This window comes from Spermophilus citellus (genome assembly GCF_964194105.1).
Source record: "Spermophilus citellus genome assembly, chromosome: 3".
Taxonomy (NCBI): Eukaryota; Metazoa; Chordata; class Mammalia; order Rodentia; family Sciuridae; genus Spermophilus; species Spermophilus citellus.
In genome coordinates this window covers 141,777,692-141,797,005 of record NC_138184.1, presented here as the reverse complement: position 1 = coordinate 141,797,005, position 19,314 = coordinate 141,777,692, and positions in this window count along the sequence as shown.

Genomic DNA, 19,314 nt, shown 5'->3' with positions numbered 1-19,314 from the left:
TCCCCCTGCCCAGAGGAAAAGCAAACTTGCTTACCATTAAATGATATGTGCCTGGGTTCAGTGTTCCTTCACTGCAACACAAACACCATGCATGTCCAGCATCTTCCTGAGCCTCTCCACCTCTCCCATGGGACTTGGAAGTGTGGGGAACCAACACAGACCAACAGCCTCCTTCATCTGTCTATGTCATGAATAATAAAAACCTTTGTTTCTGACCCAGACTCATATTTCCCATGCACATCCATGAAAATATTAACAGACTAATTTATTAAATTGTAAGGTGGGTGAAATCTCAGATCTTTTGAAAATTCTGACATGCATGACCCAAGCCAATCAGAATCTTCCCCAAGACTGATAGAGGGATTATGGGAAAATGCCAAAATTGTCTCTCTTTCTTTCTTTTATTAGTTTATATACAACTTGTTGGAAGTTCACTTTATGATTTAATCTTTGGATAAAAGAATACTTAGTGGAACTGTTATCAAATTTGAGGAGTAATTAATATAACTGGAGATTAGGATACAATAGCTCTTGGGACTGTGTGTTGTTTCATTTGGGGAAAAGGGCAAGAATACTTTCACCTGTAGAAAGCATGGAAGACTTGTTTTTTGTTGTACAGAAGTTCAGATCTGTGTAGAATGGTCAAATGCAAGTAGAGTAGCCAAGGGGTGGACTGTGACAGTTATCAACTCATTGTCCCTGAATTCCAAATCCAGTCCGCCTTGAATAGTTTTGTGATACTGGAATGGGGCCCTGATGTTTCTTTGCCACTGGGCAGGACAGTAAGCACTGTTACTATGTTTAGTGCTGTCACTGGAGGGTGCTTGAGGGACAGGGCTTCCCTTTCTGTCTGGTGTGCCTTTCCTTGTTTCCTGCAGCATTTGATTGGCACATGGAACACCCAGGGGTGCTCCTCCCTCAGTGGGATCAGCAACACACCTAGGGAGTTCAGCCAGCACTTTAGCCAACTCTCCAGCAAATTTAGCAGTGTCCTCATAGTAGGCTTCTGCCAAGGTTTACTGAAGCCCCAGTGGCTTCCCAGTGAGTCTCTGTAGCACGCTGTGGGTGAAGTCCTAGGGAGTGCCACTGGCTCTTCTCAGAGCTGCTTCTTAGTGAGTGTGGTCAGCACCCCTGTGGACGGGTATGCTGATGCTACCGGGCCTCTGTACCTCCACAGACTTCTCTGTGGGCTACAGCCATACCTTTTCTGTGGAGTCTGAATCTCATCCTTGGAGAGGGCCTTTTCCCAACTGGTTTCTTCCTTGGGTGCTCTGCTTCTGCCCTAACTGTGTCTGCTACCTATGTCCCCTAGTCCTGTATATTTTTATTATGGTAAAACATTATAACATAAAATTTAACATTATTTATTTTAAGTGCACAATCCAGCAGCCTTAAGAACATTTGCAATGTTGTGCAGTCATCACCACTATTTCTAGAACTTTTCTTTCATCCCAAAGAGAAATTCCATATACATTATATGGTAACTTTCCATTCTCCCCTCTTACTAGCCCCTGGGAATCCCTATTCTACTTTTGCTGGGCACTCTAGGTACTTCATATGAGTGAAATCACACACTATTTACACTTGGGTGTCTGACTTACTTCACTTAACATATGTTTTTAAGTTTCATCCATATAATAGCATGTATCAGAATTTCATTCTTTTTATGAGTAATATTCCATAGTAGTATCACATTTTATTTTATCCATTCATTTCTTTGTGATTTTTTTTTTTTTTTTTGGTGCCAGGGATTCAACTCAGGGCACTTAACCACTGAGCCACATCCCCAGACCTTTTTATTTTTTATTTAGAGACAGGGTCTCACTAAGTTGCTTAGGGCCTTGCTAAGTTGCTGAGCCTGGCTTTGAACTTGCCATCCTCCTACCTCAGCTTCCCAAGTTTCTGGGATTGCAGGTATGCTTATGCATTCTTTAGAATTCTCTTTCCCCTGATTGGTTATCCCTCTGTCATGAGTTCTTCATTGTTTCTGTTGTATAGTTCTTGCTTCCTCTGGATCCTCCTGTCTTTGGGAAGTGCCTCTCCTTTCTTTGTGCCTTTGATGGGGCCAATCATGCAATCTTATTTCCTGCCTCATAAATCATATTGCCCTGTCACTCAGGTCACAGTGATGGGTCTCTGGGTAGTCACATGACCAACCACTGGAAATCAAGTCTGTCCCTAGGATTGATAGATGGCTATGAGGTAAATATTTCCACAGGGATTGCCACACTGGGATTCTGGAGGCCACATTCTCAGACACACAGAGGGTGCCCATCTTGTGGAAGAAGAAGGTGCAAAGACCAAGGGAGATGGAAAAGAGAAATGTGGGTTCCTACAAACCTAAGCAGAGTGAATCATGAAGAGGAGACTAGAATCTAAGGAAGTGACAGCATAAATGAGAAGAGTGAGGAAAAGTAGGCACAAGTGCAGAAGAAACCTCAGGAGACAGTGGCCTCGTGAGATCAGGATTTTTTTAAAGAAAGGAGAGGTAGCAGTGGGCTGGGAAATGCCACTGGAGCGGTCAGTAGGCTGCACCAGCCCCACGAAGTCAGTGTCAGCATGACCTGGCTGGCGCCTCTCTGTGCCTATCTCCCACACTCTGGAGACCCCACACTCTGGCCACACTTGCCCTTCACCAAAGCTGTCAGTGTTCAAGCTTCTGTTTTCTCACTCCCACCCACAATTTATCCTCTTGATCAACTCTGGCTGATTCTCCAAAATTCAGCTCATCTCAGCTTTTCAGAGAAGCCCAAGGGGCCAGTTCCTCACTCCCTAAGAGAAGGGGCCCACTCTCAGCTCCCCGGGCACCCTTTCATGGTATCAAGTATCTAATCAAGTATTGCACCATTTGCTGCACATGTCTGTGTCCTCCTGAAAAACAGGGACTTGAGTTGATGCTTCTTTGTATTCCAAGCACTTGGCTCAGGGTCTGGCTCTGAAAAGAGCTCCGTGCACACTGTGGGATCAGTGCCTGGAGGGATGCACTGGCTGATCTGATTCACCTCTTATAGAAAACCTTGATCTGGTTGCCATGGCACTGAGAGAGTGCTGTCTATACCTGCTGTTTTCAGGATGAGCAAATCACATTCAGCTGACCACACGCTGGCATCTGGCCAGCAGCATCTGCTGAACCGAGCAGCATGGATGCAAGCCAACCCTGAGATGACAGAGACACCTTTCTAGCTACACAAACCTTTCTTTTCTGTGGTGCTGGGGTTGAACCTAGCCCTTGCCCATGCTAAGCAAATGCTCTGCCACTGAGCTACTCCCCAAGTCCTGCACGGACAATTCTACCCTATTCTTCCTGACAGGTGAACTATGAAAAGACATTAATGAAATCTTGTTTCCATCCCTGGAGGACTTCAAGGGCTCTTCTTTTGTCAGGGTCCCCTTAGCTCTCTTGCCAATTTTCCTATCCTCTCTTGCGTGGTCCTTTCCATCCCCTGGCCTTCTGTCATCCTGCGAGTTTGCAAATCATAGCCTGTGGACCAAATCTGGCACCCTGCTTGTTTTTGTAAGTAAAATTTTATTGGAACACAGCCATCCTGTGTTAATGAGTTTTTGGTCACTGGGACAAAGTATCTGAGATGATTAACTTAAAAGCTGATTGGCAGTGGAAGCAAAGCTTCATTTTGGCCTGCAGTTTTGGAGGTTTCAGTCCATGGTCACTTGGCTCTGTTGCCTTTGGGCCTGTGGCAGCACAGTAAATCATGGCAGGAGCACATACTGGAGGAGAATTGTTGACCTCATGTCTGGGTCCCAACATCTCCTTCAAGGATATGCCCCCAGTGGACTCCCTTCTTCCAACTAGGCCCCATCTCTTAAAGTTCCCACAGTCTCCCCACCAACTGGGGACCATGCCTTTAACAAAACCTATCTGTCAGGGACATTCAAGATCCAAACTATAGCCCATCCCCATACTCTTCTATACTCTTCATGGCTGCTTAGGCTCTGCGACACTAGATCTGTAACAGCCACTGTACCTGCTATGTGGAAGTATTTATTAGCTGGCTGTATTCATCAGCTTTTCGTCACTATGACTAAAAATATCAGACACAGGCAATTTGGAAGAGGAAGGATTTATTTTGGCCCATGGCTTTAGAGGTTTCAGTGCATATTTGGCTGGTCCCATTGTTCTGGGCCTGAGATGAGACAGACCGACATGGCAGAAGGTCACAGTGGAAAAAAGCTGTCAGCTCCTGGCTGCTAGGAAGGAGAAAGGGAGGGAGAGAGGGAGGAGCCAGGAACAAGATATTCCCTTCCAGGGCACACCCCCATTGACCTTCCTTCAACAATCTCCCACCTCCACGGAGGCCATTAAGCTGGTTAATCCACTGATGAGGTCAGGGCTCTCATCGTCCAACCACTTCCCCAAAGTCCCACCTTTGGGCATTGCTGCAGTGGGGACCAAGCCTTTAGGTACACGACTTTAGGTGACATTCCAAATCCAAACACAACACTTGTCCTGTGAAGAAAAAAAAAAAAATTCTGATCTTTGTACTAGAGAAATGAGCACTGTCCTGATTTAAAAAAAAAAAAATCACAACTAAAAATGGAAAAGGGAAGGGCAAAGAACAAGGTTCTTTGACTGTGGTTGTACAGGCTTAAGAAAGACACAAGGGAAAGTATTTACAAACCAAATAGTAAAAGCTTAAACAAGATAACAGGAGTAAAAGCATAAAAAAAATACATCCAGGGCTGGGGCTGGGGCTCAGCGGTAGAGCACTCACCTAGGACATGCAAGGTACTGGGTTCGATCCTCAGCACCACATAAAAATAAATAAATAAAGGTATTGTGTCCAACTACATCTAAAAAAATTTAAAAAATATACATCCATGCAAGATAACCACTAGAATTAGAAAACTTCCCCAATTTTTAATTTTTTAATTTTTAATTGTTTTTTTTTTTTTTTTTTTTTGGCTGTGCTGGCATGACACTCTGGCCTTCATGCATGCTAGACAAGTGATCTGCCACCAGCTATACTTCTAGTTCTAAATTCGATTTTTTAAAAAATAAAAGAACACAAATGTGTGGGGGAAAAATCACGGCAGATAAAATATAAAATACTGTGCGAGGAAATGCATTGTATCTGTGTCAATAAAATATGAAAAGGCTCATTAAAAAAAGATTTTGCATTTGACTCACACTATCAGCCTCCTTGGCAGGACCCCCATGTCCCCCACTTTCTTTTGACCTCATCCAGTCAGGGCCTGCTTCTCACCCCCCACTGAAATCATCTTGTCAAGATAACCAACAGTCTCAGAACTGCCAGCTGTGTGGCTCTATTCCCAGCCTTTGTCTTTCTCAGTTTCAGCATGGGTGACAAAGGTGACAGATCGTTCCCTCCCTCTTGAACCATTTTCTGCACTTGACATTCTGTACAGCACCTCTCCTGGGTTTCTCTTCCCCCCATACTCCTCAGTCTTTGGGCTGAATTCTTTTCTTGATATAATCAAATGTTGGATTGTTCCAGATCTTGTTACCTGAACCCCATCCCTTTTTCCTCCCTCCCCGCCTCCTCTTCTCCTCTATCCTCACTTTTTCTCATAGCAACTTCAATCATGCCCTTGGCTTTAAAGCATAAGCTGCAGATTCTCACATCTGAGCCTCAGAATCTGAGGTCTTCCCTGAGCTTCAGACCCATACACCCCAACCTTCACCTGGACATTTAACAAACATCTCAAACCTAGTGTGGTCATAGCCAAACCACTGATTTTTCTCCCCTGTATGTTTTCCCTGCAGTCTGTCCCTCCATGGAAGTGGCTCTATCATTTGCCTTTTGGCCTTATAATAGAAGCCATTCTTGAGGCCTCTTTCTTCCACATAGTTTCTCAGTGATTTCTGTTGTCTCTAACTAGGCCACTTTCCACCTGCCTTTCCAATATCACCAGGGTCTGAATGACCATCATCTCTGGCCTGAGCTACATAGTAGTCCCGTAAGTGGCCTCCCTGCCTCCACACTGTCCCCACTCACCATAAACACACAGGAAAACCCAAGAGCCTCGTGTGACTCACCAAGTTCTACAGTTCTGCCCCCTGCTGTCCTCCACCCTCATTTTCCATGACTTCCCCCCTCACCTACCACATTCCAGATACTCTGGACTCTCCTCATTTTTTCAAGACAGCGAGCAATGTCCTACCTTTGGACTACCTGGAAGAGTCTTTCCTTGAGCTTCTTTTGGCTCAAGTACTTAACTACATTCATCTCTCTGCTCTTCAGCTGGGCCTTCAGCTGCTGTCCCCAAACAACACCTGCCACTCTAACCTGACTCTGCTTCACTTTTTAAATTGGATTTATCATTTTGTGACATTAGATTGTGTTAAACATTTTTGTTTGTCTCTCTCCTCTGAAACATAAATTCCCTAAGGTAGTCACTTTGACTTATTCACTACAATGGTCTCAAAGTGACTCAGTGCCTGAAAAATAGGAAGTTGCTCAATAAATAATTGTTGAATGAATGAAAAGACAACCCCTGGTCCTCTCTGACCCTTGATACAGTGTTTTCAATCTTTGGGAATTGGGAACAAGAAATAAAAAATCAGGGAACCCTGGGAAATCCTGAAATTCTAATTTAGATAAATCTTTCTTCATGTACTTTCTTATCTTTCAAAAAAATATTCAGTGTGCTTTACAAAAACTGTTACCTATAGTAAAGATTCCAAGAGTGAAAAGCTCCAGTGAGCATTATCGGATAGTATTAGGATAATATAACATTGGGGCCTCTTGGAAAGGTCAACCATCACATGGAATGAGGTGTCAAATTGCCAGTTTAAGGACTTATTTCGCTTCCAAAATAATGCCACTTATAGGATTTGTATAAGATATACTGTGCACATAAACTCATTAATAGTTTTCATATTTGTAAGAAGATTCACTGTTAGCAACTGTCAGGGCCAAGAACACACTTAGAATGTGCAGTCCCATAAGCCAGACTGGCTTATGAGGACGTAAAAGTGGCTTTTCCACTCACAGTGTGTTCCCAGATGTTCTTAGCCTTGGACTTAGCTTATCTAAGTACCAGTATTTCGTGCTTTTGCTTCCACTTGACATCAGTGAATTCCTTCCATAATGTCTCTAGGTTTATTGTTAAACTTGAATTTCTGCAGAATTTTAGTGCTTTCCCCCATTTTCCTGATATCTGAAGTGATTCTTTTCTTGAGACTCAGGGTTCAGAAAAACATGCATCTCCTGAGAAATTCTGAGAAGAAGTTCTGACACAGAAACACTGTCTAAAAGCAAACTAGCCTTCATTTCAGGCAAGCAGGCCATTGCAAGCCACAATTGAGGAACTGAGGCTGTGTTGACAGTGTCGGCTGTTCTCACCCTCTGCCACTTTGTGCTCTGTTAAGCCACATGGACTGGATATTCAGTGCTTTGGAAAAGAGACCTGGCCATGATCAGCAGTGTCCCCGCTTCCCTAAACACCTGGAAAAAATGTGCCTCGTCTTGCACCACACACCAATGGGAAAGGGACTTCAGGAAAACTAGAACAGAACCTCTAGAATTGGTAGAAAATAGTACTTAAATATGACAGACAATGCAAGAAGGTTTGGAGGAGAAACGACTGGGCTATAACCTTAACCTAATCAGTGAATTCATCCCTGATGGGATTAACTGAGTGGTAACTGGAGGCAGGTGGGGTGTGGCTGGAGGAAGCAGTTCATTGGGGGTGTGGCTATGGGGTATATATTTGTACCTGGCAAATGGAGTCTCTCTCTCTCCACTTTCTGATCAACATGTGAGCTGCTTCCCTTTGCCACACTCTTCCTCCATGATGTTCTGCTTCACCTTGAGCCCTGAGGAATGGAGCTGGCTTTCTATGGACTAAGACCTCTGAAACCATGAGCCCTCAAATGAACTTTTCCTCCTCTACAGTTGTTCTGGTTGGGTCCTTTTAGTCACAACAGTGAAAAGGCAAACTAAAACACCTACCAAATATCCCTTCCCCTTCCTTCCTTTCCTCTGAACCCCTGATTTTTTTAAAAAGTGGGAGGGATAACCATGTTCTCAGCTAAAATCACTTTTCCCATTTGTATTTTTCAGGGTTTTTAGAGAAATGGAATCGAGAAGGAGGCTTTCAGGGATTTGCTCATGTGACTGTGGAGGCGTGGGAGTCTGATGTCTGCAAGGCGGGTTGGTAGGCTGGAGGCCGAGGGAAGAGCTGACCTTGCAGCTGGAGTCTGAAGGCAGGCAAAATTCTCTCCTCAGGAAGGTCAGTCTTTTTCTTAAGGACTTCAACCGACTGGATGAGGCCGGCCCACATTGTGAAGGGTAATGTGCTTTACTCAAACTCTAGTGCTTTCAATGCCTATTTGATCTAAAAAACCTTCACAGCAAAGGTCAGATTATATGAACAAATATCTGGGTACAGAGGCTCAGCCACATTGACATATAAAATTGACCATCATAAAATATAACCTAGTCTGGTCAACAAGAGAAGGGAAGCAGTAATGGAAAGGGGCTTCCCCCAGGCCTCGGGCAGAGGGAGTGATGGCCCTGCTACTTCATTCCCACCCTTCATGCCTGAAGGATGAGTCTAGAGACTGGCTGTCCATGGTCATCTTGAACTGAGGGAGAAGCATGGAGTAGCTCAAAGAATTCAAGCCTGAAACCCTTAGGCCTTGCACCCTTCTGGACTCCCCCGCATCAGGCTTCTCTTTAGATGAGAAAAACAGAACACGCTATTCTTGGGTTCTGTTCTTTGTGTGTCTGCTCCTCAGGACCAAACACAGTTCCTAAGTAATTCTGCTTCTTGGCCATCCAGGGCTCTGCTGGGCCTGAGCATTCTCAAACCTGGCCCACTGACTCTGAGATCTTCTGATGCCTCTCTATCAGTGCCCTGCGGGAGCTGGACTTACCTGAAATGGCTCTTGTTTGTTTGCCAAAATCCTCACTGACAGAGGGTATAATTCAGGTGAGAGGGACTGAAATCAGGGTATGGTTTAGGGGTTGAATCATCAAGCATGAGGCTGAGAGTAGGCCACAGCGCAGCTGGACATGAAGGTTATAGAAGTCATGGGTGGTTTTCATGGGTGTACGGTGATCACATGATCAAATTTAAAAATAAAAGATTTGAAGTTGATACTACTGTTTCCTCCAGCAGGCAGTTTATCATCCTCACACTGTACCCTGGCACCTGTGGAAGAGTTCTTGGTGGTCAAACAATTCATCTTCCTCATTGCTCTCCTGGAGTTGTAATGGTAATAGTAGAGGTATTGAGTTCAGAGCTAGAGAGGTGATGCTGTTGCCTTCTTGACTCCGGTTAGAATGTACACCAGGTATACCATGGCCATTCCTGGTCTCTGAACCACGTGGGAGAGCTTAACAAACTGCAGCTTATTCAGGTCAAATGACCACCAGGAAACCACATTAATGAGGACATTCTGAGGGAGGGAAGACCAGACAGTTCCCAGGACAGGAGATCAGATGAGATAAGCCAAAGTCTCTATGTGCAAATATCTAAAGCAAAGGGCATCACGGAATTCCACTGGGCCTAGACCACTAGGCCAGACTGGTGGGCCAAAGCTTGTGAAGGCAGGATTTACCCAGCACAAAGAACTTTCTCTAGGTCAGATTTGCTCTGTGTAAACCAGAATCCTAGGGAGGGAAGGAACAGCTCATCCTGGAGGAGTTTGGGAGGAGGCTGAGAAGTCCCCCTCCCTACCCACCCAGAGCAGTATGGAGTGAGGAGCATAACTCCAATGCCCCTGGGAACTGGGGCGGCCAAGCTGAAGGCATGCAAATTACAAATGAAACCAACAGCAGCAACAACAAACAATGTGCCATCCAAACAAGACCTGCTGCCCAGGGGACCAGCCCTGAGCAAGTCTGCTGTGGGAGGTGGAGTGGAGACAGCCTAGTAACCTCCTAGGGCTGCTGTAGCAAGGTGTGGCTCAACCACAGAACCAACCAAATCACAAGTCTGGAGCTGCAAGTCCAAGATCCAAATGCCACAGGGCCAGCTCCTCCTCACGCCTCTAGAGATGGTGCTTCTGGTTTCTGGTAGACCAGGAATTTCCCGGCTTGTGGCAGCCTTGCTCCACTCAGACCCCATCTTTGTGGGATGGGTGGTCACTTTCTCTCTCTTTGTGTCCAGATTTCTCTCTTTTAAGAAGAAAAATAGGCCTACTGGGTCAGGGGCCCACACCACTCCATTATGTGCTCCTCTTCTTAATTACATCTGTGGTGAACATTCCCAAGTAAGGTCACACTCTGAGGTAATCTTATCTTTTTTGGGGGGGGAGGGGCACAGTTCAAATGGTAACAGGGAGTCTGAGTCCATGGAGCTGGAGACTTGTCAACCTAGGAATAACACCTTGCTTTTTGAAGCTTTTTGTTTATTTGTCTAATTTGGTTTCTCTTGCTTTCCTAGCTTGAATAATTTCCTCCAAACTGGCAAGCCCAGAGAAAATCAGTGTCTTTCAGTAAAATATGTAATATTTAGTGACTGACCCACCTTCTTCCTGCAGAAGAGGGAGCTTGGGATGCCTCAGGTGAGAGTGGAAAAAGGCTTGAAGGACTTCCCTGGGGTCCTTCTCCAGGGGCAGGATCTCTTCTGCTTAGAACTCTTTGGCTCAGGGGCAAGTTTTCTGCACTGAAGGCCTCTGAATCAGAGCCGTGCCCTGCCTCACAAACCTGGCTTTGCGAAGGTTCTGGTTTCTGGTTAGCTGCTCCCCTCTGCTGGACAGAGTGGAACCTGTTCTTTTTCTCACAGAGTTTTGTCTCCTTAAGTTGCAAGGAGCAACTAGAGCAGGAAGAGGCCCTCTAGAAGGTCAGCAGGTCCAGATCCCCTTTGTTCCAAATATATCATGTCCAGAGACTGGTTGTCCCAGAGTAGTGGGATTGGTTGCTGAGAGACCAAAGAAAATATGCAAAGATGGTACATGAGGCCTAAGGCTTTATGAAGAAATGCTTACAGGGAAGGTCCAGTGGTGACCAGTCGAACAGTCAGCACCTCCATCCCTTAAGAAATGTCACCTCTCCCTGACAGCATTTTTATCCAGGGGTGGCCGGCTGAATAATATAATGCCCTCAGTTCTGCCCCAGTTGTCACTGACAGAGGGGTTTTACATGTTAGGCTGCAGAAAGCAGTGACGTCATCAGCATTAGCTTGCTCATTTTGCTTGTCTGAGCAGCATCCAAGGAGCATCTGTCCTGGAGAACAAGCAAGAGCAGTGTGCTACAGATGACTTTAGCTTGCCCTAGTTCCCAGTGTGCATGAGAGAAAGCTAGTGTCCTTCTGTATAATATGTATCTGGACACTCCAGCCCAACTTTGCTTTCCTTGTTCCCTTAATGTAGCTAGGTTTTGGGGAACAGAAAGGGGACAATCAGGTGTTTTGCTTTCCCTTTTTTCTTTAAGGATGATACAGATGGGGAGACTGGGCCAGAGAAAGGCCTTGTTTAAAGCCAAAAGAACAGAAGAAGGGCTAGAAATGGGCTGCCTTTTCCTCTCACACCAGGGTCTGGGAAGCATCGCTCCCGGGTATGGGCTGGAAGAAAACCAGGGCTGGGTTTCTCAGAAGACAGCACATACCTTATGCTGGAGGGCAGACTGGAGAAAGAAAGGGCACAGAAGGGCTGGGCACCTAACTTCTAATAAAGATACCAGAAAGCGAGGAGATTCTGACTCAAGAGAAGGCTAAGCAGGATCAGTCCACCCACTAAGGATAACTTCCCACCTGGCCGGGAAGGTGAATCCAGGTTTGCCTAACTCTATACACCTAGAAAGTCAGGTACAAACATTTTTTGCAAACCAGATGATCTTTAGCTTCTCCTGTATTCCAGATGCAGGTTTTGTGGCTCTTACTATCTTCATCATACAAGGTCATGACTGTACAGCAGGAAAGTAGAGTATTATACTGCTGCAGTCTTGGCTAGGCACAGAATCACGAGCCACCACACACCTTGTAGATTCAAACAGCAATTCTTTATTCCCGAACTCACACCGGCCTCTACACACACGTTCTGGGGAAATCCAAGTTCTGCCGCACAATTCACGTCCCAAAATACTTTCTCAATTCCACGAGAACTCAATGGGAACTCAGGCAGCAGGATACGCCCTATTCCCAGCAGCAATAACCTTAAACCTGGAACTGCCTTAAACCCAGATTGTCTTAAACCGGGAACGCCCTAAACCCAAATTGTCTTAAACCTGGATACTTCCTAAAACCTGCAGGATCACCTTTCTCAAACACACATGCAATGTCACAGCGAATTTCCAAGGCAAGTCCATTTAACCTGGGGTACGCTGGCAAGGAAATTTCAATGTGTCATTCCTATTTGGCAATGGCCCTCAGCATCTCCCCCCTTCTGATTAATAAAACAACAAGCAATGTGGCTTAAGGACCCTGCCTGGTAGGTTGTCCAATTCAACATATGGTTCTTACCCGTCATGGGAAAACTGACCTCTAGGCGTCAGCCTCCTGTCTTAGGTTGATACCACTGCAACTGAATTATACCCGTCACTGACTACCGGTCCAGTATATAGCCATACCTGTGGATAGGCCTATGCACCAATGGGGGGGGTGAGGTTCTTGCCTCACCTCTGTTGGCCCCCAAATTTAGCCTTGGTGCCAGTGGGGGGGGTGAGGTTCTTTGCCTCACCTCTGTTGACCCCCAAATTTTAGACCATCACTAGTAGAAGGGAGGAGGATACAGAAATGCCACGACACCAAGCCAATTGACGGCTCCTTTGGAAAAATTGCATCACTGGTGACACCATCAGCAAAGATATGCCAGCATTACCACAATTAACATGGGGTGTGCTGGCAAGGAAATTGCATCACTGGTGACACCATCAGCAAAGATATGCCAGCACTACCACAATTCGCTGCACCAGACGATAGTTCACAATGCATGCAACTGATATATAGTCCAGGCAAGTTCTGCAGGCAGTTCAAAGTGGAAGAGTCTATCAATATGTCTATTTCTTCCCAAAGTAAATCGAGTCCTTGATTGAGCATTACTTGTTGAGTTATATTCATTGATGCATCAGTTTATGCAGTTTACTGTGATAGCTATCATAGAAGCTGTAGTTTGGTTTTATCTCAGTCTTCACCAGCACTGGGATGGAGATGGGAATTCTGGCAAAGATGCTAAAGAGACATTATTCTGAACAGAATTATTAAATATAATGAAAAGGAAAGGTGAAAGTAAACAAACAGATCTGTTAACCACCTTTAAAAACAATCCTTAACAGCTGTTTACCTAATTTAAATTAGTAAACAAACAGATCTGTTAACCACCTTTAAAAACAATCATTAACAGCTGTTTACCTAATTTAAATTAAACCATTTAAATCACGTGAATAAAAAAATTGGGATCCATTTTTTCATGAGCGCTCCTCATATATGAAATATGGACATACACACATACAGACATACAACACAAAACAGAAGTGTGCACACATAACATACAACACATAAGACAATAAAGGCCTTGTAGCTTTACCTAGGTGAAATCTCCATTGCAATGTTTAAAAACTCCACAGTCAAAAAATAAAACTGATCAGAAAAACATTAACCTAGGTTTGTATGAGCTCAAAAATAAAATAGAACTTTATGATGTGGGAAAAAATGCAATAATAAAATAGATATTGAAAAAAGCACCCTGGTTAATCACTGTTGCAGATGTAAGAATAGCCAAGCTGGAGCTCTGGATATCAGCTGTTATGGATTTGAATCAAATCATTTTCTTTTTCTGTAGAAATTGCTTTAGTTAATCTCTCTGGAATCCAAATCGGCTGCTGTTCCCCCTGTGGAAAAACACAAACGGAACCCCGACTCCAGACAATAACTGGGTCAGGACCTTTCCATTGTCCTGTTAGAATATCTTTCCAAAGTACCTTAGGCTTATGTACATTTTTTGGATACATATGTCTTTCCGCAGCACTAAGCCCTGATGAATCCAAATTTAGAAAGTTTAGAGTAAAAAGGGTTATTTTAAGTTTATCTTTGGGGGATATATACCCCTTTCCAATTCCCTCTTTTTGCTTTAATAAGTACGTTTTAATAGTTTGATGAGCTCTTTCAACTATGCCTTGTCCCTGTGGATTGTATGGGATTCCTGTTATATGAGTAATACCAAATGATAGCAAAATTGTTTAAAAGAGGTAGAAGTATAACCAGGACCATTATCTGTTTTTAACTGTTTAGGAACGCCCACAGTGGCAAAATTTTGTAAGCAATGAGCTATAACATCTTTAGTTTTTTCTCCGGCATGAAGGGAGCCCATCAAAAATCCGGAAGAAGTATCAACTGTAACATGCAAATATTTTAATTTTCCAAATTCTGGCAAGTGTGTGATGTCCATCTGCCAAATATGGTTAGGTATCAGTCCTCTAGGATTGACTCCAAGATTAACTTGTGGTAAAAATGTCACACAATTTTGACATTGTTTTATTATATGTCTGGCTTATTCCTTAGTTATTTTAAAACGCTTTTGTAAAGTATTAGCATTAACATGAAACCTTTTATGAAAATTTGTAGCTTCTTCTAGTGTAGAGAAAATATGTACGTCATGTGTAGTTTTATCTGCTAAATCATTGCCCAAACTAAGGGCTCCAGGCAATCCTGTATGTGCCCTAATATGTCCTATAATGAATGGATCTTTTCTGTCCCAGATTAGACTTTGTATAGTGGAAAACAAAGAGAAAACAGTAGAGGAAGGGGAAATCCTACCAGCATCTTCAAGGGATATTATAGCATTGACTATATACTGACTATCAGAAAATAAATTAAATACAGAATCTTTGAACATCACAAAAGCTTGTAAAACTGCATTTCGCTCTACCTTTTGAGCTGATTGTTTGGGTACTAAAAATGTAAAAGTTTGATCAGGGGTAACTAATGCTGCTGTACCATTATTAGACCCATCAGTGAATATATTTGGAGCATTCATGATAGGTGTTTTTCTTGTCATTTTAGGAAAAACTACAGGATGCTTAGACCAAAAAGACAACAAAGGATTCGATGGTAAATGATTATCAAATGAAACATTAGATTTACACATGATTATTGCCCAAGTATTTAACTCATTAGCTAACTCATCAATTTGATCCATAGTATATGGAGTAATAATTTTATTGGGAGAAATTCCAAACACTCCCTTTGCTGCTCTTATTCCTTTGAGTATTAATTGTCCTACAGCCTCAGGATACCTAGTAAGAATAGTGTTAGGAGAATAAGATAAATGTATCCACAATAATGGACCTTCTTGCCAAAATACTCCTGTAGGCATATTTTTTGTTGGTAGTACAATAAATAATAAAGGCAAACATATATCAATTCTATCTAGATGCATATTTTCCACATATGTTTCAATGATTTTTAATGCCTTTCTAGCTTTAGGAGTTAACATTCGGGGTGAATTTGGATCTGATGGACCTTTTAGAATATCAAATAAAGGTCCCAACTCTCCTGTTGGTATGCCTAGATAAGGCCTTATCCAATTTATATCTCCCAATAACTTTTGAAAGTCGTTAAGTGATTTGAGTTGATCTACTCGTATTTGAATTTTAGGTGGACGGACCATGGTTGAGGATAATAGAACTCCTAAATAATTAATTGGAAAATTTAATTGTACTTTATCTATTCCTATCTCTAGATTATAATTTTTTAACAAGTTCGTAAGTGTGACATAACATTCCAGCAATGTGTTTTTATCTTTATGTGCTAATAATACATCATTCATATAGTGAAATATTTGTAGTTCAGGATTTTGATTTCTAAGTGGCTGGATTGCTTTATTAACATAGATTTGACACATAGTTGGACTGTTAGCCATCCCTTGAGGGAGTACTTTCCATTCATATCTTTGATCAGGACCTTCATGATTTAATGCAGGGATAGTAAATGCAAAACGTGGACTATCCTCGGGATGAATTGGAATAAAAAAAAAAACAATCTTTAATATCTATAGCTAAAACATGCCAGGTTTTTGGTAAAGCAGACAATTGAGGACTCCCTGATTGAGCAGGTCCCATAATAACCATCTCATTATTAATGGCTCTTAAATCTTGCAATAATCTCCATTTACCAGATTTCTTTTTGATGTCAAAAATGGGAGTATTATGGGGAGATACGGAAGGTTGTATATGTCCTTCCGCTAATTGTTGTTTGACCAGATCATGGGCTACTTGTATCTTTTCTTTAGTTAGGGGCCACTGAGGAACCCACACTGGTCTTTCTGATTTCCAAGTAATTTTGATTGTCTCAGTGGCCCTTTCTGAAAATCTGACCCATGTCTGTCTGTTCCTTGATCTATTTGAATTGGTGCTGCTGTACCTTGTTCTTGTTTTCCTAATCTTTTTTCTTTCCTAACACTTTGTCTAGTCCTAGTAGTGTGCGTATTAGGATTGATGTTATTTGTTAACGTCAAACCTAGTTGATCTAGGACATCTCATCCCCATAAATTTATGGGAAGATGATCTAATACATATGGCTGTATAGTTCCTTCACATCCTTCAGGATCCTTCCAATCTAATATCATTGCACTTCTATGGGGATTAGTCGCCACTCCTAGGCCTCCAAGCGTTTGAGTGGCTTGTTGTAATGACCAATGTTTTGGCCATTCTTGTCGAGATATGATGCTAAGGTCAGCACCTGTGTCCAGTAGCCCATTAAACTTGTGACCTTGAATATTTAGTTTTAGCATTGGGCGAGAATCTAAATTTAAAGACAGCATAGCCCAATCTACACCTGTGGAGCCTAATCCCCTGGAACCTCTTTCTACATTACGACTAGAGAACTTATTATGTAGGCTGGGTATTATTAACAACTGTGCTATTCTATCTCCAGGTATACTGATATACCTCTTGGAGAACTAGCTATAATTTTTATTTCACCTACATAATCGGGATCAATTACCCCAGGACTTATCATAAGTCCTTTTAATGTAGATGAACTATGTCCCAATAATAAGCCTACTGTTCCTTGGGGAAGAGGTCCTTTTACTCCTGTAGGAATGATTTGAACTCCCATCTCTGGAGTTAGTACTGCTCTGGCAGAGGCGCAGATGTCCAACTCTGTGCTCCCTCGGGTTTGTCTGATGAGGGATTTAATGGACAATGTGTCCTGGGCACCAGCCTGATGGTGTTGCTGGGTTTCTCCACTGCCCTGTATATTTGTGGTTGTGGGCCCCGGAGCATTGGGCCCCCCAGCCCGTTTTTTGGCAATGAAGCCTGATGCCTTTCTCCACGATATCCTGGGTAAATACCTGATCCTTGTCCGTTTTTTGATAAGGGAGTACCCTCTATGGTGGTTTGAGAACAGCATTCATTAGCCCAATGTCTCCCTCTACGGCATCATGGGCAAATACCCGGTATTCTATTCCTTTGAATTCTAGTTTTGTTAAACCCTCCTCCTATGGGGCAACTCCTTTTAAAAAGTCCTGTTTGTTCACAATTATAGCATGTTTTTGGCCTGGCATCTAAAGCTTGTTGTACTGCAGCTGCCAAGACTTGCCCTTGTTCATTAATATCTCTACATAATTTAATATATGTGTTTAAGTCTTCATGTCTCCATGGTCTAATAACCTCTCTGCAGCAACGATTTGCTTGGTCATAAGCCAGTTGTTTTATTAATGGCATTTCTTGTTCTGTATCCCCCAAAATTTTAGCAGCTGTTTGAATAAGCCTATCTACAAAGTCAGCGTAAGGTTCATTAGCTCTCTGTATTACCTTAGATAGCTGACCTTGTGAATCTCCATGTCCTTGTAAAGTCTTCCATGCCCTAACTGCGTTTGCAGCAATTTGTGCATATATAGCAGGATCATATTCAATTTGTTGCCGTTGACCCTCATAAGGTCCTTTTCCTAACAACATATCTAGATTTCTTTGAGGGTAACCGGCTGCTGCATTTCGCCTAGCTGTCTCTGTGCAAAATTCCTCATTGGCAACCTTCCATAACAAATATTGTCCTCCATTTAGCACAGATTTACACATGCTAGCCCAATCTTCTGGCGTCATGTCCAAGTTAGTAATGGACTTGACCATGCTTACCGTGAAGGGAGCTTGAGGACCATAGGTTGTTACAGCCTCCTTTAACTGCTTCACTGTTTTAAAATCTAAAGCACGGTGAATTCGCTGCCCTCCTACCTGTTCAAGTACAGGGCATGCTAATCTTTGAGGTCCTGTCTCAGGATCCCACTTATCAACTACGGGGTTTGAGGGCCACTCAGCTGTCTCCATCGGTGGGGCTGTTGGTTGAATTACGCCCTCTGGTAATAAAACGGAGTTAGTAACAGCCTCCTGTTGTGGCCTTTTTCCTAATAACCCCTTTTCCTTTAAATTTTCTTCCTCTGTCTGACTAGCTCGAGAGACCTTCTCTTTTGCTTGATCTAAAATGTCTTTCTCCATGGTCTGAACCTCTAACAATTTACTTAACACCTTTTCGGTTTCTTTTTTTTTTTAGAGAGAGAGAGAGAGAGAGAGAGAGAGAGAGAGAGAGAGAATTTTCAATATTTATTTTTTAGTTCTCGGCGGACACAACATCTTTGTTGGTATGTGGTGCTGAGGATCGAACCCAGGCCGCACACATGCCAGGCGAGCACGCTACCACTTGAGCCACATCCCCAGCCCCTTTTCGGTTTCTTTTTTACTAATTTCTAATCTACTATAAAGATAACGCAACCCAATAAGATAACACAAAACAAAACTGAAACTGAATGAAACATAAACTGAATAAAAAGTCGTTGTATCAAATTTCTCTTCCTCAGGGCGGAAAAACTTCAAACCTTGAGCCAACCATTTTTCCCAGTTTGCCTGAGAAATTTCTAGGGATATGCAGCTTGAAACAAAAATGAAATAAATCAAAACAAGAACACATTGTTTTTTGAAATGGTCACCCATTCTCTCGCCTTCCCTCAGGAGCGAGCAATTTCACTTACCTCCAAGCTTTAGACGTTCCCCGTACGGGCCACCAAATGCCGCAGTCTTGGCTGGGCACAGAATCACGAGCCACCACACACCTTGTAGATTCAAACAGCAATTCTTTATTCCCGAACTCACACCGGCCTCTACACACACGTTCTGGGGAAATCCAAGTTCTGCCGCACAATTCACGTCCCAAAATACTTTCTCAATTCCACGAGAACTCAATGGGAACTCAGGCAGCAGGATACGCCCTATTCCCAGCAGCAATAACCTTAAACCTGGAACTGCCTTAAACCCAGATTGTCTTAAACCGGGAACGCCCTAAACCCAAATTGTCTTAAACCTGGATACTTCCTAAAACCTGCAGGATCACCTTTCTCAAACACACATGCAATGTCACAGCGAATTTCCAAGGCAAGTCCATTTAACCTGGGGTACG